The sequence below is a fragment of the Musa acuminata genome, chromosome BXJ3-1 (assembly GCF_036884655.1).
Source record: "Musa acuminata AAA Group cultivar baxijiao chromosome BXJ3-1, Cavendish_Baxijiao_AAA, whole genome shotgun sequence".
Taxonomy (NCBI): Eukaryota; Viridiplantae; Streptophyta; class Magnoliopsida; order Zingiberales; family Musaceae; genus Musa; species Musa acuminata.
Window position 1 is genome coordinate 37,465,318 of NC_088349.1, and position 11,239 is coordinate 37,476,556.

The 11,239-nt window shown below is 35.7% G+C and overlaps 1 long non-coding RNA gene across 1 annotated transcript; it reads right to left on the minus strand.

Moving 5' to 3' along the window:
• Positions 1-2,290: 2,290 nt before the first annotated feature.
• Positions 2,291-6,389, minus strand: LOC135629345 (uncharacterized). The gene is made up of 5 exons (XR_010493204.1): positions 6,184-6,389; positions 5,180-5,238; positions 2,733-3,215; positions 2,501-2,661; positions 2,291-2,417 (listed from the first exon to the last, which is right to left on the minus strand). It is a non-coding gene; the product is annotated as an uncharacterized LOC135629345 (long non-coding RNA).
• Between the last annotated feature and the right edge of the window lie 4,850 nt (positions 6,390-11,239).

Here is an 11,239-nt window from a genome sequence, read left to right on the forward strand (position 1 = left end):
CATTGTTAAGTTTTTTTAATGACATCTTTTATGAATCTGCTAACCAAATTATTCACTTCTGTTTGTGCTTCAGTTTTCTTTCAAAAAAAGAATAAGAGATTTGCCATAAAGACTTCACAAAGAAAGTGTTTTATAATCTCTCTCTCTACAAAAGAATTGAGCACTCTATAAAGTTAAATGGACTAACAAAATTTTGCTGCTCAAGAGATCAAATAACCAGGAAAACACAAAACAGAGAGAAGACCAGTACTGGGTGGAGTGCACCATCAAATAAAGTAGTATCCACCTCATCCCTACTTAGAGAGAAACATAGATTCAAGTCAGCCCAATTGCCTCCAACATTCTTCTGCTGCTACATGGTGGAGTTTGGTGTCAAAATGAGGTGGCTTGAGTTCAAGAATTGGCAGGGATTACATGGAGCAAATGACTCAACAATGTGATGTCAGGAGGCACAACCAGACCAAACAATGGTGTTCCTGCTGATGTGTCTCATATGAGGGTGTCATTAGAGAACAACTGCATCAGGTTGTGAAGAGCTTCAGGATAAAATTTCCTAGCAAACAAGTAGCAAAGCCTCTTCATTCCATTCCACAAACAAGGTTTCACTGTCACCACTTTCTGCAAAATAAATAAATAAATACATGATTGATATAAACAAAAAAGAACTCAATACTACTGTTGAGGTTGGTCTTTGATTATAAAACACTGGAAGGACAGTTAAATAGCAGATTTGGTGTACTCAAGTTTGAGTGATTAGTTTCTCTTCCGGATTGTGTTGTATAATTGTTAGCTGAAAACAGATAGCAGCAAAGATTTTGTGACGATAAATACAAGTCAAACATGGAAAGAAAATGAAATTCTTGTAGTGTTAGTTATGATTCGGCATGAATTAACCAGATTGTTACAGTCGATGGCATTAAACAATTATTTAATAGCTTCAACAGTAACATTATTCGGAACAAGGTTTGCCATACCGGACTGTACCGCCCGGTACGGGTGGTACATACCGGTCCGACAGGCTAGCGGTCCGCGGACCGTCCTGCTACAGTGCTCGGTACACCTGGGTGTACTGAGCGGTATACCGTACCGTACCGGTACCGAGCCCGAGTCGAAACGCTGGTATGATACGGTACGGCGAACCTTGATTCGGAATACTGCATAGTCGATCATTTTGAACAATTATCCGATATTCCAACATAGTATACATGCTTGCCACGATTTGTAACCCATTGTTGTTATTATTTTTAAGCATGACTTAACCTTTTAGTATGCAGAATTTGCATAATGGGTAAGAGATAGTAAAGGACCAAATAATACTATCTAAACAAAAATGAAAATAGATGCTTTTGGTGCTTTGGAGTTCAATCCTCCAACTAGTGAACATGCTGAGAAAATATTTGACTTGTTTCAACAAACATGATTATTTTCTTACAAGTCATACCGGCTTCTAATTGAGTAGTTCTGTTTCATCCATCCGCATATTTTTTTATTAGCTTCTCTGAAGGCTTAGATAGTAGGTCATCAATCCCACCATATTTGTTCTGTGCCTCACGCACGTATCATGCTACTCTATATGATTGCATAGTGTTTTAAAGGTTTTGGTTGACATAGTCATGTAGAACAAGCATTTTCTTGCAAAGTCCTACCACTTACCACTATCTACGACAAAAATACAAGAATTTTAGATGGATATCTACAACATGTTCCAATTTCCTATTATAAGCTTCGTTCAACCTAAGCACATGAATATACCGAAGTAACTCGGAGGAAAAGAAAAACTATAGAACATGGCGGTCAGCTTGCAAAGATTAAGTTACTTTTGCCTAATCTGATGTTCTTTCGGTGATTGTGACAACTATAGAGAAAGCAAATCAGGAAAAGGTGAACGAGGAAAGAATCAGCATATACGAACACAAGTTCTAAAAGATTTACCTTCTCATCATTGGTGAAATGGTAACTCTCATCAATAGACTGTCAACAAAACCCATATCAGCCAATAAGAATTTAGAGGCATCTGGACATTCTAAAGTATGAATTTTTGAAAGAGAGAATGCTTACTGAAATGTTCTTCAGGAGCTCAAAAGTGACATCTTGTGCTCGATATACTTTTGGATGCCACTTTCCTTCAGACCAATCAACATGTATTACGGACCAATTGGCAATTCCAATAGGATCCACCATCTGCAGGATGTCGAAATGTCCTGTCTGGTTATTGATACTATTAAATTCCCAGATAAGCTATTACTCAGGAAAGCCAAAATGCAAAATGATCTAATGTACTTACATTCAATAGAGTTGGAAGATAGTGTTCATCAGCATAGCAGTTGCGACTATCAAAACCTGGCTGAGGTCAAGAAGATAGTGTTCATCAGCATAGTAGTTGCGATAGTGTTCATCAGCATAGCAGTTCCAAGAACCTACATTGTGAAGTAAATTAGATCCACAAACAGTGGAGGTAATAAGAGACTCATTACAGCAAACAAGAAAACCAAAAACTTACCTTGCGGAGTTTCTGGGGATCCCTAACAACAAGTCTGAGAAAGTCTTCAACTGTAAAGAGTCCATATTTATTCAACCTCTTGTGGAATGAACCATCCTTACCAATCTTTTCCAATCTCCAGACTTCATCTTTCAATTCAGGTGGATAGTGTTTCTTGTCCACTATAAACATCAGAAAGAAAACTTAGGTAAATGGAGAAAAAGAAACCAAAGATAGTGCAAAGCTGACCTACATTCCCCTCTGTGGTCCTTTCAGTGAAAGCTTCTGTTTTCGCTTCACGGACTCGAATACCATCACAAAAACCTGAAGCAATCTTCAGTCCAAGCCTAAATTTCCTACTCCGTATCCAACTAGAATTGTCTGGAAATGTGAGCTCTCCAAGGGTTCCTACACCTTCTTTCCATGAGACGTATAAGTCTCCAATCAAAAGAGGCCTTTTTCCTTCGCGTTCTTTCACTACATGACTGTCAAACTCTTCAATCATCATTGTCTTCATTGCTAAAATCACCCTCAAGGACTACAACTTGGCCAGTTTTGCAGACGACTCAGGTCCTGATGTGACAACATGGCCAGTGTTTGCATCAATCAACACAACATGAATTTCAGCTCCCTGTTCCCCTTCTACTTATCCTCCAGTAAAATGGGATAAGGATAGTCTTGTCCGGAAATGAAGCTGGAGATTTCTTCAGGACCTTCAATTTGCTTCGGTGAAGACCTACATTTCTTGAATTCAGAAGGATCCTAAAAGAGTATTACATAAGTAGAAATTATTCATGTAAAGAATTTTCATAGTTGGTTAAACCATAATTTCCCACCAACTGTGAACACTGAGGGAAACTTGATAAATTGGAGAACAAGAAGATTGAAGCAAAACAACAAGCCTTCTTGAATAATGCTAGTCTTTATTCATAAAGCACCTAATCCAGGAATCGAAACAAGCATAAATAGTCAAAGATGCATATTAGGCATAGGATAACTCATATGTCCAAGTGGCAGGGCTGAGTTGCAGTACCAATTCTGAAATTTGATGATTCCAAGAATACCCTTAAAACTATTAAATCTGGAAATTTACCAAATCTACCCCTCAGAGAAATGATGCTGCAACAATGACCTTCTCATAGGCTAGAAGATGAATTGGTGAACTTCTTATAGGCTAGATGATGAATCAGTTCTTTACTATCGGTAGATAAAAATGAAGCTAATATTTCTTCAAACAATAAGCAACAAACTGAAGGAAATAATCTTTCTTAGATGTGCACATCAATTACTGGGAAACATCACAACTAACAAGCAAAGACTAACAAGATGGACTGAAATTGAATGGCTTGAATATGATAAAGCAAGTCTTAAAGTTAGGTTTGTGCGGAGTTCTATTAATTCTTGTTTGAGTTAATTAGATTAATTGGCCTATTCTCAATTTCCAAGGCAATATAATCACTACTTTAGAACATCTTCACAAAGCTAGATATCATTAGACATGAGCTTATTTAGTTGTATTCCACTTATGAAATTTTTGTAATTGATTGGGTACTTTCTGATTATGATCTTTATCCGATTTGGTCAACTACCTTTATTACCTACTTATATCCCTAAGGACTCCTATCTTTTATAGGAACAGTATGTGGTTAGACTTAAAACAGAAAGATGTGCAGCAAAGATCATTCTTACAGAATGCATTTTCATCAAACAAATTTGGTAACCCAGTCATAACTTACTCTTTGTTCTCCTCATGTTTCACTTCTTTCGTCATACTCCATTATTTCTGCTGTAACAGAAAAGTTTGTTCCTGTTTTCTTATAACTTATTACCTTGCAGACTTTTGCTTCATATTGCTGTTGTGATGTAATGCACTCTTCACTTACTATAGTCTCCCCAAAGCAATCCGATACTGACAGTGGCACACAAAACAAAATCTAAAAGTCCAAGATTAAAAAGACAGCTTACTTGGTCACAAAGGGATGAAGAAACAGTACCGCTTGTATAATCATAAAGATTGTATGAAAATCATAATCATAGTGTGTTTGCATGACTTTATGCAGCTTTTTTTTGCTAAACCAAGCAAATGTTAATAATTTTGTTTTCCTTTTAATATAAGATACATAAAATTCTCGGTAGGAAACTAACATCAGGATAGGTTTTCAGACAATTCTGTTAAAGACTATTGAACACTACCTTTCAAAACCCAATAGATACATTTGCACCATTTATCTCATTGAGGCCTGTCAACAACTTAATGTTATTGCCTCTATTGCAATAATTAGGTTAAATATGTTGCCCCTCCCTAACCTCCATATAGGCATGAGACTCATGCCTATATATGTCTATAGTAGCTTCTGAAAAATAGACTACAATCAGAATGGCCATAAATTAAAATTCTAGCAATCAGACTCTAGGACAACAATTTAAAAATCATAATATACAGCTGTTATCTGTCTCAACCATCCTCCATTTCATTAAATTTAAACACTTGTTGTGCAGCCTGTAACAAGTTCACAAGAAACTTGACATGCTTTCAGATATTTTACCGGAAAGATTGTATCAGAAAGCATGGCAACATAACTATTTGGTTATAACATCTTAGTCACTTATAATTCCATGCAGAGGGAAAAAAATCCAAAATAAGTTCATTCTCAAAGAATCCATCTGATTCATGATGTATGATGTCATAATATGTCTTACCTTCCACCAATTTTTGGAGGACTTAGCTTTGCTAAGGCTCGTTCAACTTCTTCACTGACCTAATGAAGCACCATACAGCATCAGATTGTCAAGAAGAAACATCAGATATTGCTAATAAATAGGGTCCATTCAGAATATAGAACTTCGAGACCAAAAAATTGAAAGTTCATAGAAGGTGAGTTATCAATGTCATAGAAAAAGATCGAGAATAATTTTTAGGGGCCATGTTTCAACATCCAACAGAATGAGAAAATAACACAATTACGGAATAAAGAAATGAAGTTTTACAAATCACAACATATATCCAAAGCAATCAGACAAAAAGAAAGAGATACTTTACACTAACTTAAGAATAAAAGGATTCAAACAATCTTAAGCATTAATTATCTGACCAAACTATAGATAGATTTACAAATTAGCCGAATGCAATTTTTAGAGACTGAAAACCACTCATAGAGAAGACTTAGCATCCCAATGAATAGGAAAGGACTCAGGTTGTCTGGTTGTCAGTCACCAACAAGAGGCAATCGCTTTTGCAGATCTCTTTCTCTCTATAGAATCTCAAGATGAGAGAAATATCTGCTACATGAGCAATTTAACTATAGTATATTACACATGTAATTTAGAGGTGTCACTCAAATTCTTCCAAACAAACATCATTTACATAGAAAGTCAACACGACATGACTTAACTTTAAATACTAATCAAGATTAAAAAAATAGAGCTTATCTTCTTTTATTATTTGATTGAATAAGTTCCTTGTGTACACAAACAAACTAGTTAAAAAATGTATTATCTCAAATAATGGTGTCAAAGATGTATTTATACAATAATCAGATGTCGCACTGGAAAATCAAAGTGAGAAATGATAACATGGGCATGTTGTGGATTCTTCAAGTGCAAATTCTTTAATGAAATTAAGTAACTTAAATTGGCAGATCATAGAATGCTGGAAAATGATTTTAAGAAAACTCTGGTGTGGAATAAGTTCTAAGCTCTCTTACAACTCTTCGAAGAATGGGCTCCAATGATGAGCAAATTTTCTGCAGACTGTCCATTTTCAAAGCTTCAACAATCACACTGCAAAGAGTACAAAATACTGAATGGTGACACAAAACAACTAGATAAATTAAGAACTTCTTTCCAAAGATGTTGCTAGATTGGCAAAAATACAAGTGCCAAGCAAGGATTTGAAGAAAGAAGATACTTTTGCTTCAAATAAATCCTACAGTAGAATACGATCTCGCATGAAATATATGGTTATTACTTATTAGCACTTTAAAAGATTACCAATGAAAGAAAATATTGCGACCATCTTTCCCCTCTCCTGATTCTCAACATCCTTCACGCTTTTAATTTCTTAACTCTTAAGCATTTGTTTGTATTGAAACCCAAGAATAATTATTCACATTAACATCATTGTAAAGTAACCCAAGGATTGTTGTCTCGTATGACCATCGGTATCGGTCCCTAGCCAGACCGATATGTACTAGTTGGTATGTGTATCGACATGTTGTACACTAGTATGTACCGAAGACTCAAAGAGGTAAAAGAAGGAGATGAGAAAGGCACAGATGGCAGTAGAGAAAGAGGAGGAAGTTGAAGTAGGTAGGAAGAAGAGGAGGTGATGGAGGAAGAGGAGGAAGATAAAAGGATAAGAGAAGGAGAAAGGAGGAAGAGAAAGGAAGAAGATGAGATGGTGGAGGAAGAGGAAGGGAAATAAGAAAGACGTGGAGAAAGTGGTGAAGGAAGCAGTGATTTAAAAAGACGCTTGGGCGCTCGCCTAGGCGCTCGGGCGAGGCGAGGCGAGGTCCGAGCACCTCGCTTCACTTCCAGGCGACGCGCTTCAAAGAGGTGCTGCTTGGGTGCTCGCCCGAGCCTAGGCGCTGGACGCTTTGGGCGAGCGCCTGGGTTAAACCAGGCGATCGAACTAGGATTTTAGTTCTGGTTCGGTCTTGGTGCTTTAGTTGGTTCAATCGAACCAACTAAAACCGATATCAGTTGTCGCTGCCCAACCCTAACCCTGCTCGTTGCCGCTCCCGCTCCCGCTGCTCGCCGCTGTCGCTGCTCGCTACCGCTACCGCTGTCGCCGCTCCTGCTGCTCGCCGCTCCTACTCCCACTCCCGCTCCCGCTGCTCGCTGTCGCTGTCGCCGCTGCCGCTTCCTCTTTTCTCAGTCAGCACCCCCTTACACTCCTCTTCCTTCTTCTCCTTCTGTATACTGTTAACAGTATACTGTATACTGTTAATAATAGAGTAATAATAGTATTTGTATTTATTAGATTAATAATATATTATTTTAATTTTAATACTATTAATTTTTATTTATTTGAAATTATTGTTAGGTTTCAAGATAAATGGCAAGTATACAGAGCAACTCAATAGAGTCTCCAATAGCATCAAAAAAAGATCCTGCATGGAGTTATAATTATCTGAAGGATCCGAAAGATCCTAATGCAGTGACTTGCATATTCTGCGATAAGACTACTAGAGGTGGTATTTTTCGTGCAAAACAACACCTAGTAGGAAATTTCAAGAATGCAGTAGCTTGCAAAAAGTGTCCACCTGAGGTAAAAGAAGAGTTGCTGAGTTATATGAATGAAAAGAAGACAAAAAAGAATGAATCTTATGGGAATTTACCAGAAGACAATGTTGAACATCTCAGGGACGAAGAAGAAGATTATTTTATGAGTATTAACTCAAGTGGAAAAAAAGTATACGACAAAAGAGAAAAAGAAGTTATGAGTACTAAAAAGGGTAAAAAAGGACCGATGGATCTATATATGTTTCAAGTATCCCAGAAACAACAAGGCCAAGCAGGAGACTCAAAATTTAGACAAACAAATATAAGTGATGCTTGTGATAAAAAATAAGAGGAAGAACAATTCAGCACATTGCTCGCTTCTTCTATTAGGCTAGTCTACCCCTTATTACAACTCGTTTAGACAGTTTTAAGGATATGATTGAAGCTATTGGAAGATATAGTGCAGGATTAAAACCTCCAAGTTAATATTATGAGATGCGAGTTCCATTGTTGCAAAAAAAGTTGAATTATACAAATGACTTACTAAAGGGTCATAAAATATCATGGGCAACACATTGTTGCTCTAATATGTCAGATATTTGGATTGACAGGAGGCGTAGGAGTATAATTAATTTTATGGTTAATTGTTCTTTAGGGACTATGTTTGTAAAGTCAATAGATGCTTCATCTTTTGTAAAATCTGGAGATAACATATATGATTTACTTGACAACTTCGTGAAAGAAATTAGAGAACAAAATGTCGTTCAAATCATAATCGACAATGGAAGCAACTATGTATTAGCTGGCAATATTAATCTTTTAAAATTTTTAATTATTTTATCTTTAATTAAATGTGTTAAACTCTTAAGTCTTATCATTTTTGTTATCATTTGTCTCAAGTAAATTGCTTGAAACAAAAAGACAACACTTATATTGGACTTCATGTGCAGCACATTGTATTAATTTAATGTTGGAGGATATTGGAAAGATCTTAGACATCAAGAAAACCCTAGAAAGGATAATTTTTGTTGTTGGATTTTTTTATAATCATATTGGGCTTTGAATATGATGAGAGAATTTATAGGGAATAAAGAATTAGTGAGATATGGTGTCACCCGATTTGCTACTTCATTCTTAACATTACAGAGCATGCATCGTCAAAAACATAATCTGAGAAATATGTTTACCTCTGAGAAATGGGTGACAAGCAAATGGGTAAAAGAAGCAAAAGGCAAGAGGGCTACTGATATCATCTTAATGCCATCCTTTTGGAATCATGTAGTTTATACATTAAAGGTAATGACCCCTTTTGTTCGAGTCATTCGGTTGGTGGATAATGAAAATAAGCCTATAATGGGATATATTTATAAGGCTATGGATAGAGCAAAGGAGACGATTAAAAGGTTTTTTAATGAAAATGAAGAAAAATATGAGAAATTTTTTACAATAATTGATGAAAGATGGAATTATCAATTTCATCGTCCCTTACATGCAGCAGGATATTATTTGAACCCTGAATTCTTTTATAAAATTAAATCTGTTGGGTTTGATGCATAAGTTTTGGATCGGTTATATCAGTGCGTTGCAAGATTAGTTCCCAGCCTAGAGGTTCAAGATAAGATTATTCGTGAATTATTTTTATATAAAAATACCGAAGGTCTTTTTGGAATTCCAATGGCCGTTCGATCCAGGACAACTACGTCTCCAAGTATTAATAATTTGATATAATTAATTTCATATATATTATGTTACTATGTTATTGCTAATAATAACATAAATTTTGTAGCTGAATGGTGGAGTCTATTTGGAAACTTCACTCCGAACTTACAGCAATTTGCTATCAAAGTACTTAATTTGACATGTAGTGCTTCGGGTTGTGAGCGAAACTAAAGTGTCTTTAAGCATGTAAGGATCAATAAATATTTTTATTTTAATTAATTAATTAATTTAGATAGATATATTAATATATTTTTAAATTATATGACATGACAGATTCACTCGAAGAGAAGAAATCGGTTGGAACATCAACGATTGCACGATCTTTTTTACATAAAGTATAATTAAGCTTTGAAGGCTCATCATGATTTGTAAAATAGAATCGATTCAATCTCATCGTAAGATATTGATGATTCAAATGAATGGTTGGTAGGAGAAATGGATGCTAACTTGCAAGATGCCGAAGGCGAGCTTGTATTTGAAGATGATAGATTGACATAAGGAGATGTGGCAAGAGCTTCAGGTGCTGGAGAATTACAAATATATATAAGACAGATGACAGAGAGAAAAATGAGTGCAAAAGCATCAAGCTCGGCTCCTGCTATTATTGAAGACATAGAGAATTAAACATATTTTGATGAAGAGGAAGAAGTCGAAGGACAAGAGGAAAAAGACGAATTTAATGACGATGATTTGTGTGAAAATGACGATAATATTGATTATGATGAATGACTTTGATGTAAAATTTTATTATTTTGAATGTTAAAACTTTTTGTTAATGTGACATTGTGATTTTGTATCTTAGATTTTCTTAATTTAATAGCATATTTTTATTTAAAAATTTAAATAATTATATTTATTAATTATATTATATATTTTTATATTTTAGCCCTCGCTTTGCTCGGGCAAGCGCCTAGCGCCTCGGGCGTTTTTGGACCTTGGCGCCTAGCGCTTTTTAAATCACTGGAAGGAAAATGAAAGCAAAGAGGAGGAAGCATACCCAGAATTAGTGGCACATGGTGCGCACTATGAGCAGCATGTGCGCGACGACAACTGATAGCAGGCAGCTCGTGGGCAAAGAGGGCTCGCATTCTAAACCATTTAATAAATAGTTTTTTTTTTTTAATAAGTTAGATCAAAACACCCAAAACAAGGGGGGTCCGCGTATCTATTCAGAGACTGCTAAACACCGCCCATCTCATACCGGTCTAAACAAAACAACATCCCATAAATTAACCCACAAGAAATCTTACAGTCTATTCTGCTAGTTTTTGACATTCTACATCTTTCTTTGATATCAATGTAACTAAAGTCATGCATATCATGAGTACAAACCAAAACTCTTTCTACTTATGGGGTATACACCCAGTCTCATGGAAAATGAGGGCTAATTAGATACAATTTCAGAAATGGTAATTTATCATGAGATCTTACTACTGCTATATGAATATGTAGATTCCAAATATCCAAGAACAGAACCAGGTAGCATGCTTGCATTGTTAAACTCCTAACTTTACAGGAATATCAGTTTTAGATTTACCTCATGATGTTTTCTTGTAACCAAAAATCCTTTCCCCGTAACAAAATAAAGTTTCACAGGATATTAATGTTAAATGCGCTACTTGTCCTATGCAGAAATTTGGTCAAAATGGTTTAGCGCTATCAAGACAAACATTTCGACACAATTAAATCAATATTTGAACTACATTATACCAACAAAAACACTATAATCCAACTATTTAGGGTCAATTATGTGAATTATTTCCCATCATTGACGTCTGAGTATAATCATCAAACAATAAGGTAAAAGCTTAATTGGTT